Source organism: Orcinus orca, chromosome 11, assembly GCF_937001465.1.
Source record: "Orcinus orca chromosome 11, mOrcOrc1.1, whole genome shotgun sequence".
Lineage (NCBI taxonomy): Eukaryota > Metazoa > Chordata > Mammalia > Artiodactyla > Delphinidae > Orcinus > Orcinus orca.
In genome coordinates, this window is record NC_064569.1 from 47,161,805 (window position 1) to 47,182,070 (window position 20,266).

At 37.1% G+C, this 20,266-nt stretch overlaps 1 long non-coding RNA gene across 1 annotated transcript in view; it reads left to right on the forward strand.

Moving 5' to 3' along the window:
• The window catches only part of LOC117203941 (uncharacterized), a 464,617-nt gene that overhangs the window by 432,232 nt on the left and 12,119 nt on the right, over positions 1–20,266 (forward strand). Inside the window, exon 8 of the long non-coding RNA XR_007469983.1 lies at positions 11,235–11,344. This is a non-coding gene — a long non-coding RNA (uncharacterized LOC117203941). The remainder of the gene's footprint in view (positions 1–11,234; positions 11,345–20,266) is intronic.

Below are 20,266 nucleotides of genomic sequence, written 5' to 3' on the forward strand. Positions count from 1 at the left end.
GTACGCGGGCCTTTCACTGCCGCGGCCCCTCCCGCCGCGGAGCACAGGCTCCGGACGCGCAGGCCCAGCAGCCCACGGGCCCAGCTGCTCCGCAGCACGCGGGATCCTCCCGGACCGGGGCACTAACCCGCGTCCCCTGCATTGGCAGGTGGATTCCCAACCACTGTGCCACCAGGGAAGCCCTAATACAATATTTTTTAATGAATGGCCACTAAGTGGCCTGTGAATAGAGGAAGGTATTCAAGGTTATCTTCTCTCACCACAATCTTGCCTGAATTTTACGGTGCTGAAGTACAGAGAAACAAAAGAGGAAAGCACAGTATAGGCATCTTTAACATCACTGAATAGTAAGACTTATGAAGAAGTTTGCTAAGCACAGACTGGGACTACTGAGATCCCCCGGAAGACTCTGGTTTTCATATGGGTGACTGCCACCTACTGGACAAGATAGGGATATTTTGTTTGTATTTGGAGAATCTGCACATTTTTAAGTCACCGATTTCAATTTCAATATGTGTTTCTAAGTTCAGCTTATCTTTATTTAATGTGCCTCATTTAGAACAGGACTCAAGCATTAGATTTTGAATTAGATTAGTGTTTCCTTTCAATTCTAAAATTTACATTTCATAAGGCCACGGTGTAAATAAAATAAATGCATTCATCCGTACGTGAATGCATCAATTAAAGAGTTATTCACTGATTTTACTAATTTGCAAGTGTTTAATGTTTTATCTTCAAGTTTCATCTTTACTTCTAATTTTAATAGCACCTAGACTTTTCTTTCTTTCCGAGACATTGTCAGAAACATGAAAATTTTAAAGAATTTTTGGTGTTGTTGTTGGGTTCTTTGGAATATCGACCCATATGCCTAATATTTTCAGCTCAAAACTTGATTCTTCAAAGTCAACCAATATTTTGTTTCCTGGACTTCTAACTACCATCTTGACCTCATCTCCATCCTGGAATTAGTAACTAAACATTTTCTTTGTTCTCTGTCATTCAACTTCCTCCTTCTCACATGGGCTTTGCTGCTCTTCTTCTCTTTAAAATATTTTAAGGCTGACATGGCTGAAACAGAATATGCGCTAATATAACCCTTCTTTCAATTTGAATTAAATAATACTCATTTTCAATCCATTTTGTTCTTTCTTGTCATCACTGTGTCCTATTCACTTAGCAAACCTACTAGCATGTTTAACATCAATATTTATCTTTTACAACTGCACATACAGGAAACAATTTCTGAAATAAGGCAATTTTCTTTACAACACATAAATTTGAAAAATTAAAACATATATAGTTTAAATGTCAAATATTTCCCAAATATCTTACAATTTGGAGAATAAGTTATTCATAAAGAAAAGTACAGTATTATTACAGTAATAGTGTGTAATATCTATGAAGTGATTAAGATGTGACAAGATTTCTGTTAAATGCTCAAAAGGCATCATTTCATTTAGTCTTCAAAACAAGTTTATGAAGTTAGTACTTCTAATTATTCCCATTTTACAGATGAGGTTACTGAGGCTTAGAAAAATTAAGGAATGTGTCCAAGATCACATAGCATGTTGGAAGAAAAGCTATATGCCTTGCACCTTGCTCATGCTACTAGACTTATCCAGTTTTCCAGTTAAATAAATGTGAACTTTAAACAGGCGGTAGAAGGTCATAGTGATCCTGAATGAAGATGGAACTAATGCTAACAGCTTTCAATTTATCATTTTCCATTACTCAACTGTCATTTGAAATAAGGATGTCCTAGTATTTTTTAAACTAAATCCAGTCCCCAGTTTTCTGGTTTTCCTTTGGACAGAGTGGACAGTCCATCAAATAAACTGTTGGCAAAATGGCCTTAAGATATATACTCGTCAAAAGAACAACCTGCCTCTTCAACAAGAAAATAGTGGACCCTCTTTAAAAATCCAGCTGGTAGTAGAGTACTTGGGCATTTAGGAAACAACTTCAGGTGAAAGGTAAGAATCTTCATGCAATATAAAGTGACATTTTCAGGAACCAAGATGACGGAGTAGAAGGATGTGCTATCACTCCCCCTTGCAAGAACACCAGAATCACAACTAGCTGCTGGACAATCATCGACAGGAAGACACTGGAACTCACCAAAAAAGATACCCCACATCCAAAGACAAAGGAGAAGCTACAATGAGATGGTAGGAGGGGTGCAATCACAGTTGAATCAAATCCCATAACTGCTGGGTGGGTGACTCACAGACTGGCAAACACTTATACCACAGAAGTCCACCCACTGGAGTGAAGGTTCTGAGCCCCACATCAGGCTTCAAAACATGGGGGTCTGGCAATGGGAGGAGGAATTCTTAGAGAATCAGACTTTGAAGCCTAGTGGGAATTGATTGCAGGACTTCGACAGGACTGGGGGAAACAGAGACTCCACTCTTGGAGGAAACACACAAAGTAGTGTGTTCATCGGGATGCAGGGGAAGGAGCAGTGACCCCAGGGGAGACTGAACCAGACCTACCTGCTAGTATTGGAGGGTCTCCTGCAGAGGCAGGGGGTGGCTGTGGCTCACCGTGGGGACAAGGACACTGGCAGCAGAAGTTCTGAGAAGTACTCCTTAGCGTGAGCCCTCCCAGAGTCTGTCATTAGCACCACCACAGAGCCCAGGTAGCCTCCAGTGTTGGGTTGCCTCAGGCCAAACAACCAACAGGGAGGGAACACAGCCCCACCCATCAACAATCAAATGGATTAAAGTTTTACTGAGCCCTGCCCACCAGAGCAGCAGTCAGCTCTACCCACCACCAGTCCCAGCCATCAAGCCTCTTAGATAGCCTCATCCACCAGAGAGCAGACAGCATCAGCAAGAAGAACTACAATCCTGCAGCCTGGGGAACAAAAACCACATTCACAGAAAGACAAGATGAAAAGGCAGAGGGCTACATACCAGAGGAAGGAACAAGATAAAACCCCAGAAAAACAACTAAATAAGGTGGAGATAGGCAACCTTCCAGAAAAAAAATTCAGAATAATGATAGTGAAGATGATCCAGGACCACGGAAAAACAATGGAGGCAAAGATAGAGAAGATGCAAGAAATGTTTAACAAAGACCTACAAGAATTAAAGAACAAACAAACAGAGATGAACAATACAATAACTGAAATGAAAACTACACTAGAAGGAATCAATAGCAGAATAACTGAGGCAGAAGAACGGATAAGAGACCTGGAAGACAGAATGGTGGAATTCACTGCTGCGGAACAGACTAAAGAAGAAAGAATGAAAAGAAATTAAGACAGCCTAAGAGACCTCTGGAACAACATTAAACGCAACGACATTCTCATTATAGGGGTCCCAGAAGGAGAAGAGAGAGAGAAAGGACCTGAGAAAATATTTGAAGAGATTATAGTCGAAAACTTCCCTAACATAGGAAAGGAAATAGCCATCCAAGTCAAGGAAGCACAGCAAGTCCCATACAGGATAAACCCAAGGAGAAACATGCTGAGACACATAGTAATCAAATTGGCAAAAAATAAAGACAAAGAAAAATTATTGAAAGCAGCAAGGGAAAAATGGCAAATAACATACAAGGGAACTCCCATAAGGTTAACAGCTGATTTCTCTAGCAGAAACTCTACAAGCCAGAAGGGAGTGGCATGATATACTTAAAGTGATAAAAGGGAAGAACCTACAACCAAGATTACTCTACCCAGCAAGGATCTCATTCAGATTTGATGGAGAAGTCAAAAGCTTTACAGACAAGCGAAAGCTAAGAGAATTCAGCACCACCAAACCAGCTCTACAATAAGTGCTAAAGGAACTTCTCTAAGTGGGAAACACAAGAGAAGAAAAGGATCTACAAAAACAAACCCGTAACAATTAAGAAAATGGTAATACAAACATACATATTGATAATTACCTTAAATGCAAATGGATTAAATGCTGCAACCAAAAGATACAGGCTCACTGAATGGATAGAAAAACAAGACCCATACATATGCTGTCTACCAGAGACCCACTTCAGACCTAGGGACACATACAGACTGAAAGTGAGGGGATGGAAAAAGATATTCCAGGCAAATGGAAATCAAAAGAAAGCTGGAGTAGCTATACTCATATCAGATAAAATAGACTTTAAAATAAAGAATGTTACAAGAGACAAGGAAGGACACTACATAATGATCAAGGGATCAATCCAAGAAGATATAACAATTATAAATATATATGCACCCAACATAGGAGCATCTCAATACATAAGGCAACTGCTAACAGCTATAAAACAGGAAAACGACAGTAACACAGTAATAGTGGGGGACTTTAACACCTCACTTACACAAATGGACAGATCGTCCAAAATGAAAATAAAGAAACAGAAGCTTTAAATGACACAATAGACCAGATAGATTTAATTGATATTTATAGGACATTCCATCCAAAAACAGCAGATTACACTTTCTTCTCATGTGCGCATGGAACATTCTCCACGATAGATCACATCTTGGGTTACAAGTCAAGCCTCAGTAAATTTAGGAATATTGAAATCATATCAAGCATCTTTTCTGACCACAACACTATGAGATTAGAAATGAGTTACAGGGAAAAAATCGTAAAAACCACAAACACATGGAGGCTAAACAATGCGTTACTAAATAACCAAGAGATAACTGAAGAAATAAATGAGGAAATCAAAAAATACCTAGAGACAAATGACAATGAAAACATGATGATCCAAAACCTACGGGATGCAGCAAAAGCAGTTCTAAGAGGGAAGTTTATAGCTATACAAGCCTACCTCAAGAAACAAGAAAAATCTCAAGTAAACAATCTAACCTTACACCTAAAGGAACTAGAGAAAGAAGAACAAACAAAACACAAATTTAGCAGAAGGAAAGAAATCATAAAGATCAGAGCAGAAATAAATGAAATAGAAACAAAGAAAACAATAGCAAAGATCAATAAAAGTAAAAGCTGTTTTTTTGAGAAGATAAACAAAATTGATAAACCATTAGCCAGACTCATCAAGAAAAAGAGGGAGAGGACTCAAATCAATAAAATTAGAAATGAAAAAGGAGAAGTTACAACAGACACCGCAGAAATACAAAGCATCCTAAGAGACTACTACAAGCAACTCTATGCCAATAAAATGGACAACCTGGAGGAAATGGACAAATTCTTAGAAAGGTATAACCTTCCAAGACTGAACCAGGTAGAAACAGAAAACATGAACAGACCAATCACAAGTAATGAAATTGAAACAGTGATTAAAATTTTTCCAACAAACAAAAGTCCAGGACTGGATGGCTTCACAGGTGAATTCTATGAAACATCTAGAGAAGAGCTAACACCCATCCTTCTCAAACTCTTCCAAAACATAGCAGAGGAACGAACACTCCCAAACTCATTCTATGAGGCCACCATCACCCTGATACCCAAACCAGACAAAGATACTACAAGAAAAGAAAATTAGAGACCAATATCACTGATGAATATAGATGCAAAATTCCTCAACAAAATACTAGCAAACAGAATCCAACAACACATTAAAAGGATCATACACCATGATCAAGTGGGATTTATCCCTGGGATGCAAGGATTCTTCAACATATGCAAATCAGTCAATGTGATACACCATATTAACAAATGGAAGAATAAAAACCATATGATCATCTCAATAGATGCAGAAAAAGCTTCTGACAAAATTCAACACCCATTTATGATAAAAACTCTCCAGAAAGTGGGCATAGAGGGAACCTACCTCAACATAATAAGGGCCATATATGACCAACCCACAGCAAACATCATTCTCAAAGGTGAAAAACTGAAATGAATGGTGAAAAAATGAAAGCATTTCCTCTAAGATCAGGAAGAAAGCAAGGATGTCCACTTTCACAACTATTATTCAACATAGTTTTTGAAGTCCTAGCCACGGCAATCAGAGAAGAAAAAGAAATAAAAGGAATACAAATTGCAAAAGAAGAAATAAAACTGTCACTGTTTGCAGATGACATGATACTATACATAGAGAATCCTAAAAATGCCACCAGAAAACTACTAGAGCTAACCAATGAATTTGGTAAAGTAGCAGGATACAAAATTAATGCACAGTAATCTCTTGCATTCCTATACACTAATGATGAAAAATCTGAAAGAGAAATTATGGAAAAACTCCTATTTACCACTGCAACGAAAAGAATAAAACACCTAGGAATAAACCTACCTAGGGAGACAAAAGACCTGTATGCAGAAAATTATAAGACACTGATGAAAGAAATTAAAGATGATACCAACAGATGGAGAGATATACCATGTTCTTGGATTGGAAGAATCAATATTGTGAAAATGACTATACTACCCAAAACAATCTACAGATTCAATGAAATCCCTTTCAAATTATCAACGGCATGTTTTACGGAACTAGAACAAATCATCTTAAAATTTCCATGGAGACACAAAAGACCCCGAATAGCCAAAGCAGTCTTGAGGGAGAAAAACGGAGCTGGAGGAATCAGACTCCCTGATTTCAGACTATACTACAAAGCTAGAGTAATCAAGACAATATGGTACTGGCACAAAAACAGAAACATAGATCAATGGAACAAGATAGAAAGCCCAGAGATAAACCCACACACCTATGGTCAACTAATCTATGACAAAGGAGTCAAAGATATACAATGGAGAAAAGACAGTCTCTTGAATAAGTGGTGCTGGGAAAACTGGACAGATACATGTAAAAGAATGAAATTAGAACACTCCCTAACACCATACACGAAAATAAACTCAAAATGGATTTGAGACCTAAATGTAAGACCAGACACTATAAAACTCTTAGAGGAAAACATAGGAAGAACACTCTTTGACATAAATCACAGCAAGATCTTTTTTGATCCACCTCCTAGAGTAATGGAAATAAAAACAAAAAATAAACAAATGGGACCTAATGAAACTTAAAAGCTTTTGCACAGCAAAGGAAACCATAAACAAGACAAAAAGACAACACTCAGAATGGGAGAAAATGTTTGCAAACGAATCAATGGACAAAGGATTAATCTCCAAAATATATAAACAGCTCATGCAGCTCAATATTAAAGAAACAAACAACCCAATCCAAAAATGGGCAGAAGACCTAAATAGACATTTCTCCAAAGAAGACATACAGACTGCCAATAAACACATGAAAGGATGCTCAACATCATTAATCATTAGGGAAATGCAAATCAAAACTACAATGAGATATCATCTCACACCAGTCAGAATGGGCATCATCAGAAAATCTACAAACAACAAATGCTGGAGAAGGTGTGGAGAAAAAGGAACCCTCTTGCACTGTTGGTGGGAATGTAAATTGATACAGCCACTATGGAGAACAGTATGGAGGTTCCTCTAAAAAACTAAAAATAGCATTACATATGATCCAGCAATCCCACTAATGGGCATATACCCAGAGAAAACCATAATTCAAAAAGACACATGCACACCAATGTTCATTGCAGCACTATTTACAATAGCTAGGTCATTGAAGCAACCTAAATGTCCATCAACAGACGAATGGATAAAGAATAAGTGGTACATATATACAATGGAATATTATTCAGCCATAAAAAGGAACAAAACTAAGTCATTTTTTGAGACGTGGACAGATCTAGAGACTGTCATACGAGTGAAGTAAGTCAGAAAGAGAAAAACAAATATCGTATATTAATGCATGTATGTGGAACCTAGAAAAGTGGTACAGATGAGCCAATTTGCAGGGCAGAAGTTGAGACACAGATGTAGAGAACAGATGTGTGGACACCAAGGGGGGAAAACCGTGGTGGGGTGGGGATGGTGGTGTGCTGAATTGGGCGATTGGGATTGACATGTTTACCCTGATGTGTATAAAATTGATGACTAATAAGAACCTGCAGTATAAAAAAACAAATAAATGAAACAACTAATAGTAAACTTTCTTGGGGTTATTTGTATGGAAATATGTTAATATAAGTGTTTCAGACATTACATGAAATTTCTAAAAATCTTATATGTTCTGGTATAATGTTATAAGTCATAATTCTAGTTGTTACTTTAAAATGTATATCTCAGAAATAACTAAATTTCCTTGTCAATTGCATTATTATGAACTTTCATCAAATCTTTAACCGTGGTCATTTTTAAGTCTTTTGTCATTTACAGACAATTCTGGGTGTACTCTAATGCTTTTGCAAATATGTTCCTATAAAAGGGTTTTATCTTCAAGGAATTCGGGGAAAAGACTCTGACAAGTACAGGTTTTTGGTAACTGACTATACTGCTGAACTGAATGAATAAGCATTTTCAGAACTCTAATGGAAAACTGATGAACTCATAAAAGTGCTAACAAAAGATCAAGATGAAAAAAAAATTACGTGGGACTGAGTGAACTGATGAGGATGATTATAATTTTTGTGACTTTCTGTTCGAATTAAAAAAATTGACATTTTCACATTGTATAAATTTACCCTGTAGCATGTCTTCTTTTATAAACCTGTATGATTTTATTTACTCAGAAATATTTCACGCTAATTTTTAAGTTTATTCCAAAATTAACTTTATTTTTAGTCTTCCTGAAATTTCCTTGGAAGTTCATTTTTATATATCTCAACTGGGATTTCTTCCTCAATCTTTATTAGCATCTTTATCACAAGGATAAAGATTAGTGCTTTTTTTGCAAGTTGGAAAATATTTTCCAACTATACAACATTTTCCAGTTAAACTGGTCAAATACCATCCTTCAGAGATGAAAGTAGGATCAGACTGGTTTAAACTCCATGGCAGTGAAATTAATGAGACTGTGTGTTGAATCAATGTTCCATCTATTAACCTGATCAAATCATGTTTCAACTAATTTGATCATTGATATGCTGTTTTAGGAAGACTCTAAAAAGGGTAGAAGAATAAGCAAACTATACTCTGATATTGTGGCAAAACTTGCTGCTTTTGTCTGTTATATATGGTCTGAGGAGGCAAGTCTTGATTGATTATCAAGAAGCAATTCTTGAGGATACAGGTACCTCATGGTGATAGAGAAAAGGTGAATATAAAGATCTCCCTGCTTTTATGTATACTGTTTTCCTCATAATAAGATGTACTTCCCTCTTTCCATCTGCTAAACTCTTACGTGCCCTGAGATGCTAAACTGGTAATCGGTTCAGAAATATGCATGTGGTCTCCACTCTTCGATCTCTAATTCCCTTGAGGTTTCCGCAATCACTACTTTGAATTAGGGAGCTAAACCTAAGTCAACCCAGAGACCACTGGCAGTGTCTAACTCCATAGTTCTCTTATTTTTACCTTTTTTCTTGCAACCTAGAGAGTTTCCTGTTATTTTTAAAACTATTCCGGAGTTGGTAAAAACTAGACCAGGCAGTCTTCCAAAACACTGCATTTTATATCTCAGCATGAATTTAATGCCTGTTTTTCCCCTGGTTCTGATGTGACAACTACCTTTTGGATCAGTGGGTGCTTTATAGCTAGCTGTCAGTATGGGAAAGGGCCTCAGGAGAAAAGAAAGTACAGTGCCGTTTCCAAAATACTTCTCTTCTCATTCTATTTGGGGGTTAGTACATGTTGATCTGATAAGCATTTATTGACACATATTTCGAAGAGCTGAGTTAATTAGACACTTCTCAAAACTTAGGGCTAAATAGGATTTTGGATGATAATCTTTCACCTCCTAAGACCACATTTAACCTCTACAAGGTGGAGAATTATTATATTTTCTACTTCTAATTTTATAGCCTCTGTTTATGATCCAGCATAGATATTTTTCATGCATTGAAACTATATGACCATCTCAAATTTGGTTGGGGTAAGAAAGGGTAGGAAAAAAGAACTATTGATTTATCTTTTTTGGTGATCAAACACTAGTCCAACTTGATTCTTTTGTGTTACAAATCTTTTATGATCCCAATGTATCTTCTGCACTACTCACTTTGCCTTGTTTTTAGAGAAAAACAATGTCAAGAGTAATAGTCATGAGACTCAAAATTTTCTGAATACTTATGGTCTAGCTACTGTGCTAGTTGCTGAGGATTCATTGGTGAGAAAGATCCAGTCTGTATGTACGTAAAACTTAAAGTCTAAAAAACGTCTTTAGAACGTCAATTCTGATGCAAAAAAAAAAAACAACAGTATGCCAAATATAAAAAGCATTTTGGATTATCTACAGTTTGGGAATATCTTTTTTTTTTTAGTTTTGGAATATCTTAATCAGTCCACTCATCTCTAAAGCATGGATAATGAAGGGTTCTTATTTACTGAAATGCAAACAAACACACAAGCCATGATATATTAGTCAGAGTTCTCCAGAGAAACGGAACCAATAGGATATATAGATATGTATAAGAGGAGATTTATTATGGGAATCAGCTTATGCAGCTTATGGAGGCCAAGAAGTCCCATAAAATGCAATCTGCAAGCTGGAGAAGCAGGAAAGCCTGTGGTATAATTCAGTCCTAGTCCAAAGGCCCAAGAACCGGGGGAGCCAAAGATGTGGTTCCCAGTCCGAGGCTGTGAAGTCCTGAGAACCATGGGGCTGCTGGTATAAGTTACTGAGTATGAAGGTTTGAGAACCGGGAGCTCCAAAGTCAGACAGCGGGAGAAGATGGCTGTCCCAAGTCAAGAAGAGAGAGAAAATTCCTTTGCCTGTCTGTCTATGCAGGCCCTCAACAGTTTGGATGATGCCTGCCCACATTAGTGAGGGTGGGTCTTCTTTATTCAGTCTACTGATTCAAATTCTAATCTCTTCCAGAAACACCCTTACAGACACGCCCAGAAATAACATTTTTCCAGCTATCTGGGCATACTTTGGCGCAGTCAAAATGACACATAAAATTAACCATCACCCATGATGACTAAAACATATTAAATGGCAATGTAATTCTATATCAAATGTAATCGATAAAGTCATAAAACAGTCTTGGTAATTAAGAATCATCAGTTCTTTGATGCCAAATACTTCTTAAGCAAAACAGGGCTGTGGGACAGTGCTTGAAGGCATTGACTCTGGAGTCAGGCTGCTTGGGATTGGATTCCGGCTTCACCACTATAATGATTGTGTAAAACATTGTGTGACTTCATCTTTCTCAGTTGTTTCAGTTTCCTCATATCTAAAGTGAGGATAATGGTAGCATCTATTTCATGACTTGCTGCAAGGATTAACTAAGGTAACAGAAGTAAAGTGCATAGCAAAGTAAGTATACACACTTTAGCCATGAACCATTATAAATGTTACTATTCATTTGACAGTCATTTACTCAGTAGAAATGTCTAGCCCGGTGGTGAGATGTTGAAGATACATGAGACAAGGCCCCAGTGTCAGTGAGCTTACTGCCAATGACTTACTTCCAGTGAGGATGGTGAGTATACAAAGAGCTATACTTCACAAGTAGATAACAAAGATGTGCGGATTGTGCTGTGGAAAGGAAGGAATAATATCCATGGGGCAGGACAGATAAAGATGAGAACACTAAAATTGTCTGTTTATTTGAAATAAGATAGTTTTTGGTCTTCTTGAAATGGAAGAATTAAATGTTTCATGGAACTCCAACTTGAGTTTTAAATCAGGGTAAATGAAATGGTGCTATAAAACCAAGTTTATTGCTATAGAATAGATGAAGAATGGAAATAAGAAACTCAAAACTTGGCAACACTATCTCATCTAGGGTCAGGAGTTATGGAGAATATTATGAGACCACGTTTACTGAAAAATATGTTTTCCAAATAGGAAAAGAATTGCACACCTGAAAATCATAGGCAAAGAATGATTCCAAAAACAGCACTAACAGTAGTGGTTTCCCTTCGAATACCAGTTTTATCTCAAGTAGCTGACAGATCTAAACACATGCATGCAATAGGAATGGAAAAATCACTGATTTTTTTAGACTGAGGTCTTCAGCAGGCAATGAACAGTGTTTAATGCCATATGGAGGTAATTTAATGTGAATTTTGAAATACTTGAACAAGCATCATCACAAAATATGCTAAATGGAGTTACTGATTTTGTTTCTTTCTAGTGTGATAATTTAGTTTTGCAATGGTACTGTCACCAAATGAGATTAATCACAATAATGATGCGTCTTTTTGCTAAGGACATTATCATAAATCATTCAAATACAGCCCAAGAGAAAAGGTTTCTAGTTAAACTTTCTAAATGTTATAAAATGGTTATAAAGCATGAGCTGTTGGAAGTAGACATTATTTTTATTTCACTTTGGGAGCATATGGCAAAATGATTATTCATTGATGCTGAAGTGATTTAGCAAATACACACACACACGCACAGACACTTGAGTATCTTAAGAGATATTGAAACTAATGATATTTATCCTACAATACCAATTTCATGTGGTTCCAATTACACTTATATGATGTTAGGTAACTCACTTAAAAATTGGGCCTCAGTATCCTTATCTATGAAACAAAAATAATAATATCCATTTCATAGGATTTTTATGTAGTAACATCTTAAAAATACTCTGTAACCTAAAAGTAATTCTTCTCCTCTTCTTCCTCCTTCTTGCTCTTCTTCCTCTACTTGTCTTTCCCTTTCCTATTATTAATTAGTCATAATATTACCAGTTCAAATAGATATAATGTATACCCTCAGAAATACTTCATAAGCTTGCTTCAACATTATAGACCTAAAGCTACACTCAAAGAAAATTTTGCTGTGCTAAAGCTTAAGGTTCCAGTTTATTCTGTTTTCATAGACAATACTGTTTATCCTAAACATCTACATACCAATCACTATAATATAGTCTCAAGTTGACAATATACTCTCTTAGCTGAGAGCTTAGCACATCAACTTTAATTTCTTTATCTTTTAATAATTACCAATTTGAAACTATTGTGCATAAAATGTGGTCTAAAATATTCAGCTGGTAGCTGATTGTAATCACACAATGCATAGTACCTATTTTCTTCACAACAGTATTGTGGAAATTTTTAAAAATTGTGACACTCATTTCACATTCTAAATACTATTGAAATGTTACATAATGGAAAAGTGTTGGAAATATTCTTCTCAAAATTTATATTCCAAAATACTTTAGTTTTCAAGTTTGAAACTTTTTTTTGGCACTGTTTTTCAGTTGACTATTAATTACTAATGGTAGATACAATGCTTAATTTACCCCCACATAGTGACTGCCGGAAGGATGAGGAGAAAATGAGTTTGGCCTAAAAGAAGAAAAGGATTAAAGTTTTAAATATTCCTTAGAAAAACAATATTTTAAAAATCTTTTAAGAAGATGGCAGAGTAGAAGGACATGAGCTCACCTCCTCTTATGGAAACACCAGAATCACAACTAACCGCTGAATAACCATCAACAAAAAACACTGGAACCTACCAAAAAGATACCCTACAACCAAAGACAAAGAAGAAGCCACTGTGAGATGGTAAGAGGGGCTCAACTGTGTTAAAATCAAATCCCATACATGCCAGGTGGGCGACCCACAAACTGGAAATAATTATACCACAGAAGTTCTCACTCAGGAGTGAAAGTTCTGAGCCCCATGTCAGGCTCCCCAGCCTGGGGGTCTGGCAATGGGAAGAGGAGACACCAGAGAATCTGGCTTTGAAGGCCAGCAGGGTTTAATCGAGGAATTCCCCAGGACTGGGGGGAACGGAACCTCCAGTCTTAGAGGGCACATACAGGGTCTTGTGTGCACCAGGACCCAGGGAAAAAAGAAGTGACCTCATAAGAGACTGGGCAAGACCTACCTGCTAGTACTGGAGGGTCTGCTGCAGAGGCGGGGTGTGGCTGTGGCTCAATGCAGGGACAAAGACACTGGCAGCAGCAGTTCTGGTGAGTACTCATTGGTGTGAGCCCTTTTGGAGGCTGCATTTTCTCACTAAGAGTGGCCCCACCCAACAGCCTGTAGGTTCCAGTGCTGGGACACTACAGGCCAGACAACCAAAAGGGCAGGAACACAGCCCCACCCATCAGCAGACAGGCAGCTTAAAGTCTTTCTGGGCACACAGCTCCCTGATAAACACACCCCCTGACATGGCCCTGCCAACCAGAGGGACAAGACCCAGGTCCACCCACCAGTTGGCAGGAACCAGTCCCTCCCACCAGGAAGCCTGCACAAGCCTCTTACAGCCTCATCCACCAGGGAGCAGACAGCAGAAGCAAGAAGAACAATGACCCTGCAGCCTACAGAATGGAAACCGTATTTACAGAAAGTTAGAAAAAATGAGACGGCCAGAGGAATACGTCCTAGATGAAGGAACAAGATAAAAGCCCAGAAGAACAACTAAGTGAAGTGGAGATAGGCAATCTACTTGACAAAGAATTCAGAGTAATGATAGTAAAGATGATCCAAGATCTCAGAAAAACAATGGAGGCACAGCTCGAGAAGATATGAGAAATGTTTAACAAAGACCTAGAAGAACTAAAGAACAAACAAACAGACATGAACAATACAGTAACTGAAATGAAAAATACACTAGAAGGAATCAATGGCAGAATAACTGAGGCAGAAGAATGGATAAGTGACCTGGAAGACAGAATGGTGGAATTCACAGCTGAGGAACAGAATAAAGAATAAAGAATAAAAAGAAATGAGGACAGTCTAATAGATCTCTGAGATAACATTAAACTCACCAACATTAGCATTATAGGGGTCCCAAAAGGAGAAGAGAGAGACAAAGGACCTGAGAAAATATTTGAAGAGAATATATGAAAACTTCCCTAACATGGGAAAGGAAAGAGTCACCCAAGTCCAGGAATCACAGAGAGTCCCAGGCAGGATAAACCCAAGGAGGAACATGGCAAGACACATAGTAATCAAACTGACAAAAATGAAAGACAAAGAAAAAATATTAAAGGCAACAAGGGAAAAGCAACAAATAACATACAAGGGAATTCCCATAGGTTATCAGCTGATTTCTCAACAGAAACTCTGCAGGCCAGAAGGGAGTGGCACGATATATCTAAAGTGATGAAAGGGAAAAACCTACAACCAAGAATACTCTACCCAGCAAGGATTTCATTCAGATATGATGGAGAAATCAAAAGCTTTAAAGACTAGCAAAAGCTAAGAGAATTCAGTACCACCAGACCAGCTTTGCAACAAATGCTAAAGGAACTTCTCTAGGCAGAAAAGAAAAGGCCACAACTAGAAATAAGAAAATTATGAATGGAAAAGCTCACCAGTAAAGGCAAAATTACAGTACAGGTAGGAAATCATCTGCACACAAATATGATATCAAAACCAGCAATTGTGCAGACATAGAAAATGGACTTGAGGACACAGGGAGGGGGAAGGGTAAGCTGGGACAAAGTGAGAGAGTGGCATGAACATATATACACTACCAAATGTAAAACAGAAAGCTAGTGGGAAGCAGCCACATAGCACAGGGAGATCAACTCCATGCTTTGCGACCACCTAGAGGGGTGGGATAGGGAGGGTGGGAGGGAGACGCAAGAGGGAGGAGATATGGGGGTACATGTATATGTATAGCTGATTCACTTTGTTATAAAGCAGAAACTAACACACCATTGTAAAACAATTATACTCCAATAAAGATGTTAAAAAACAAACAAACAAAAAACCCCAGCAATTGTGAGAACAGTAGAGCACAAATGCAGGATACTGGAAATGAATTTGAAAAGACCAGCAGCTTAAAACGATCTTGTGTATATATAGACTGCTATATCTAACCTCTTGGTAACCACAGACCGAAAATCTACAATAGATACACACAAGAAAGAAAAAGGAATCCAAACACAGCACTAAAGTTAGTCATCAAATCACAAGAGAAGAGAACAAAAGAGGAAGGGAAGAAAAAACACCTACAAAAACAAATCCAAAGCAATTAACAAAATGGCAATAAGAACACACATGTCAGTAATTACCTTAAACATAAACAGATTAAATGCTCCAACCAAAAGACACAGACTGGATGAATGGATGCAAAAATAAGACCTATATATACACTGTTTACAAGACACCCACTTCAGATCTAGGGACACATACAGACTGAAAGTGAGGGGATGGAAAAATGTATTCTATGCAAATGGAAATCAAAAGAAAGCTGGAGTAGCAATACTCATATCAGACAAAATAAACATTAAAATAAATACTGTTACAAGAGACAAAGAAGGACACTACATAATGATCAAGGGAATCAATCCAAGTAGAATATATAACAATTGTAAATATATATGCACCCAACATAAGAGCACCTCACTATATAAGGCAAACACTAAAAGCCATAAAAGGAGAAATTGACAGTAACACAATAATAGTGGGGGAGTTTAACGCCTCAATTTCATCAATGGACAGATCATCCAGACAGAAAATTAATAAGGAAACACAGGGTTTAAATGACACATTAGACAAGGAATTAATTGATATTTATAGAGCATTCTATCCAAAAGCAGCAGAATACACATTCTTCTCACTGCTTAGCCTCCATGTGCACATGGAACATTCTCCAGGATAGATCACATCTTGGGTCACAAATGAAGCCTTGGTAAATTTAAGAAAATTGAAGTCATATCAAGCATCTTTTCTGACTACAACACTATAACATTAGAAATCAATTACAGGAAAAAACTGTAAAAAACACAAACACATGGAGGCTAAACAATATGTTACTGAATAACCAATAGATCACTGAAGAAATCAAAGAGGAAATAAAAAAAAAATACCTAGAGACAAATGACAATGAAAACACAATGATCCAAAACCTATGGGACATGGAAAAAGCAGTTCTAAGTGGGAAGTTTACAGCAATACAATCTTACCTCAGGAAATAAGAAAAATCTCAAATGAAAAACCTAATCTTATACCTAAAGCAACTAGAGAAAGAAGAACAAACAAAATCTAAAGTTAGTAAAAGGAAAGAAATCACAAGGATCAGAGCAGAAATAAATGAAATAGAGATGAAGAAAACAACAGCAAAGATCAATGAAACTAAAAGCTGGTTCTTTGCAAAGATAAAATTAATAAACCATTTGCCAGACTCATCAAGAAAAAGAGGGAGAGGACTCAAATCAATAAAATTAGAAATAAAAAAGGTGGAGTTACTACTGACACCACAGAAATACAAAGGATCATAAGAGACTACTACAAGCGACTCTATGCCAATAAAATGGACAACTTAGAAGAAATGGACAAATTTTTAGAAAGGTACAATCTCCCAAGACTGAACTAGGAAGAAACAGAAAATATGAACAGACCAATCACAAGTACTAAAATTGAAACTCTGATTAAAAAAACTCCCAACAAACAAAACTCCAGGACCAGATGGCTTCACAGGTGCCTTCTATTAAACATTTAGAGAAGAGTTAGCACCTATCTTTCCGAAACTATTCCAAAAACTTGTAGAGAAAGGAACACTCCCAAACTCATTCTATGAGGCCACCATCACCCTGATACCAAAAGCAGACAAAGATACCACATAAAAAGAAAAACAGACCAACATCACTGATGTACATAGATGCAAAAATTCTCAACAAAATACTACCAATCTGAATCCAACAATACACTGAAAGGATCATACACCATGATCAACTGGGATTTATCCCAGGAATGCAAGGATTTTTCAATATCCACAAATCAATCAGTGTGATACACCAGTGGTCCCCAACATTTTTGGCACCAGGGACCAATTTCGTGGAAGACAATTTTTTTACAGACCAGTGGCAGGTGGGGGGGATGGTTCAGGCGGTAATGTGAGTGATGGGGAGCTGCAGATGAAGCTTTGCTCTCTCGCTGCTCACCTCCTGCTGTGCAGCCCAGTTCTTAACAGGCCGCAGACCGGTACCGGTCCATGGCCTGGGATTTGGGGACCCCTGTGATACACCACATTAATAACTGAAGAATAAAAACCATGTGATCATCTCAATAGATGCAGAAAAAGCTTTTGACAAAATTCAACACCCATTTATGATAAAAACTCCCCAGAAAGTGGGCATGGCAGGAACATACCTCAACATAAGGCCATATAGGACAAACCTACAGCAAACATCATACTCAACAGTGAAAAGCTGAAAGCATTCCCTAAGATCAGGAACAAGACAAGGATATCCACTCTTGCCACATTTATTCATCATAGTTTTGGAAGTCCTAGCCACAGCAATCAGAGAAGAAAAAGAAATAAAAGGAATCCAAACTGGAAAAGAAGTTAAACTGTCACTGTTTGCAAATACTATACATAGAAATCCAGAAGATGCTACCAGAAAACTACTAGAGCTCATCAATGAGTTCAGTAAAGTTGCAGGATACAAAATAAATACACAGAAATTTGCTGCATTTCTATACACTAACAATGAAAAATCAGAAAGAGAAATTAAAGAAACAATCCCATTTACCATCACATCAGAAAGAATAAAATACCTAGGAATAAACCTATGTAGTGGGGCAAAAGAACTGTACTCTGAAAACTACAAGATGCTGATGAAAGAAATTGAGGATGATACAAACAGATGGAAAGATATACCATGTTCTTGCATTGGAAGGATCCATATTGTCAAAATGACTATACCATCCAAGGCAATCTGCAGATTCAACGAAATCCCTATCAACTTACCAATGCCATTTTTCACAGAACTGGAACAAAAAATCTTAAAATTTGTATGAGACACAGAGGACCCTGAATAGCCAAAGCAGTCTTGAGAAAGAAAAACAGAGCTGGAGGAATCAGGCTCCCTGACTTCAGCCTACACTAGAAAGCTACAGTCATCCAAACAGTATGGTACTCACAGAAAAACAGAAATATAGATCAATGAAACAGGATAGAAAGCCCAAAAATAAATCCACACACCTCTGATCAATTAATCTACAACAAAGGATGCAAGGCTATACGATAGATGAGAAAAGACAGTCTCTTCAATAAATGATGCTGGGAAAACTGGACCGCTACATGTAAAAAAATGAAATTAAAACATTCTTTAACACTATACAAAAAAATAAACTCAAAATGGATTAAAGTGCTAAATGTAAGAGACCAGATATTACAAAACTCTTAGAGCAAAATATAGGCAGAATACTTTTTGACATAAATTGCAGCAATATCACTTTTTAATCTGTCTCCTAGAGTAATGAAAACAAAAATAAACAAATGAGACCTAATTAAACTCAAATACTTTTGCACAGCAAAGGAAACCATAAACAAAACGAAAAGACAACCCACAGAATGGGAGAAAATATTTGCAAACGATGTGACCAACAGGGATTAATCTCCAAAGTTTACAAACAGCTCACGTGGCTCAATATTAAAAACAAACCACCCAACTGAAAAATGGGCAGAAGACCTAAATAGACATTTCTCCAAAGAAGACATACAGATGTCCAAGAGGCACATGAAAAGCTGCTGAACATCACTAATTATTAGAGAAATGCAAATCAAAACTACAATGAGGTATCACCTCACACCGGTTAGAATGGGCATCATCAGAAAATCTACAAACAACAAATGCTGGAGAGGGTGTGGAGAAAAGGGAACCCTCTTACACTGTTGGTGGGAATGTAAATTGATACAGCCACTGTGGAGAACAATATGGAGGTTCCTTAAGAAACTAAAGATGGAGCTACCATATGATCTAGCAATCCCACTCCTGGGCATATATCTGAAGAAAAACATAATTTGAAAATATACATGCACCCCAATGCTCAATTCAGCACTATTTACAATAGCCAAGACATGGAAGCAACCTAAATATCATATGATATTACATATATGCAGAATCTAAAAAAAAAAGATACAAATGAACTTATTTACAAAACAGACTCATAGACTTAGAGAACAAACTTATGGTTAGTGGGGTAAGGGTTGGGGGAGGGATAGATTGGGAGTTTGGGTTTGACATGTACACACTGCTATATTTAAAATAGATAACAAGGACCTACTGTATAGCACAGGGAAATCTGCCAAATACTCTGTAATAACCTAAATAGGAAAAGAATTTGAAAAAGAATATATACATGTGTATGTATAACTGAATCACTTTGCTGTATGCCTGAATCTAATACAACATTGTTAAGGAACTATAGTCCAATATAAAATAAAAATTTTAAAAATCTTTTAATCCGATACATGCTATATTTCATGTCTCTTTATTGAAATAAAAAGAATGGAGTTGATTTCAATACTACTCTCAAAAACATTTTAAGTATCCAATGGTTGCATTTTTATGAATGAAACCTATAAATTGATTAACTGAAACCAAGTAATTGATCACACTACAAAATACTGGAACAGAGGAATTTGGTTTTCTGTGGTGTCTTGACTATTTAGTTTAACGGTCAGGATGGGCTTAAATGAG